The sequence below is a fragment of the Choristoneura fumiferana genome, chromosome 3 (assembly GCF_025370935.1).
Source record: "Choristoneura fumiferana chromosome 3, NRCan_CFum_1, whole genome shotgun sequence".
NCBI classification, from domain to species: domain Eukaryota; kingdom Metazoa; phylum Arthropoda; class Insecta; order Lepidoptera; family Tortricidae; genus Choristoneura; species Choristoneura fumiferana.
In genome coordinates, this window is record NC_133474.1 from 17668900 (window position 1) to 17670433 (window position 1534).

Below are 1534 nucleotides of genomic sequence, written 5' to 3' on the forward strand. Positions count from 1 at the left end.
CATGCTCGTTATCGTTTTAATGAAGAAGAAGACTGATGGATTACCATTACGGTTCCTTTTTCTGACTGTTTGAGTGGTTACTTTGAGCCTGAGACGCTAAGTGCCTTTTTATTTAAAATGTTTAAATAAAATGTTTTTTGTTGTATGCATGTAATCAAAAGTTCCATAATTAAATGTATAAGCAGCACATATGATATTATAAGAATAACGTAATATATCCACACATATACTAAATATACTACTATATTTAAGACTAGCTCGCTATTTTCATTTATTATATTTTTGGGCTATTTGGTACCTATTTGTTGAAATAGATTGATGAACTCTTTCGAAAAAATACAAGTTATATGCTTTGAATGATATAAAACAAAACAGAATAATGCTACATTGCATAGAAGCTAGAAAAACAGAAAAAAAGCCTAGAGTCAAAACATTAGATATTTTGCACTTTTAAGCGCGCTTAAGAGGTAAATTCCGATTTGTTTACAGCCAATACCTCTTATTTGCGCTGGAGACTTAACTAAAAACTAAATTGTATAAAACATGTAAGCATTTTAACACTGTATTCGGCGAAAAATGCTTCAATTATGACTTTAAAATGATAGTTTAGCCAATATATCTGCGTAAACTTTCTAGTTTAGAAGATAAAAAAAAAACGTGTCTACAGGCAAAATCGCTTATCTGCAGTACCTTTTGAAGAAACCCTATTTTAACCTACTCGGCGCGAGAGTTATAGGAGTAAATAACATAGCCCTATCCTATTAAGGGATAAATTATCTAAATAGAAACACAGAGATGTTTTTAGTATAACTAGCTTTTATAGGTTTTAGAGCATGCAAACCTTTAAATGCGTTTTTTCTCGAACTACTTCAATTCATGCATAGCGATTCTGGTTGTAAGGGACGATATATGAATTCGAATTAATAAAATCCTAAATCTTGTTCGACTATAAGACTGGTTTACGCGAGCGAAGCCGCGGTAAAGCTGTCTATTTAAATAGATGGGCTTCAATGAGGGCTATCGGCGTATGAATTCGCGCTAGAGGCGCTAGTGTAGCGTGAGGTCTCCGAATGTAATCTCCTAGTTTTGGGTGAGCTACGCGGGTTTATTATAATAGAATAATTTTGTGAGAATTTTGCCAATATCTAAATTATTTATGGCAAATATGCGTTCGCGGGCAATGAATGTCTGTGTTTTGAGACAGTTGTGTTTCGCAAACCTTTTTCCTCCCTTTTTTCCGAACAAACGGGGACTATGGCACACTGTGCATGCTCCATATTTTTATGGTACGTTTTAAGTGTATTAAATATGTTTAATACATAAACTTTGAATTCACACCCGTTAAAACAGACTTTGAAACCATACTAAAACCTCACTCAACAGTGCGCCCACTAGTGAGACTAAAAATAGATAGCCCTCATTCAAGATCCGTTTCTTTCCCCGCGAAGCACCCGCCGTCGAAGATATCGGTGTACACACCTGGAAAAAACATTGTAATAAACGGTTATCTGCTATTTTTCGGTCTCTTCCCCCT

General features: G+C 34.8%; 1 protein-coding gene across 1 annotated transcript in view; it reads left to right on the top strand.

Moving 5' to 3' along the window:
* LOC141426117 (rho-associated protein kinase 1-like) overlaps positions 1-1534 on the top strand; it is an 8613-nt gene that overhangs the window by 5078 nt on the left and 2001 nt on the right.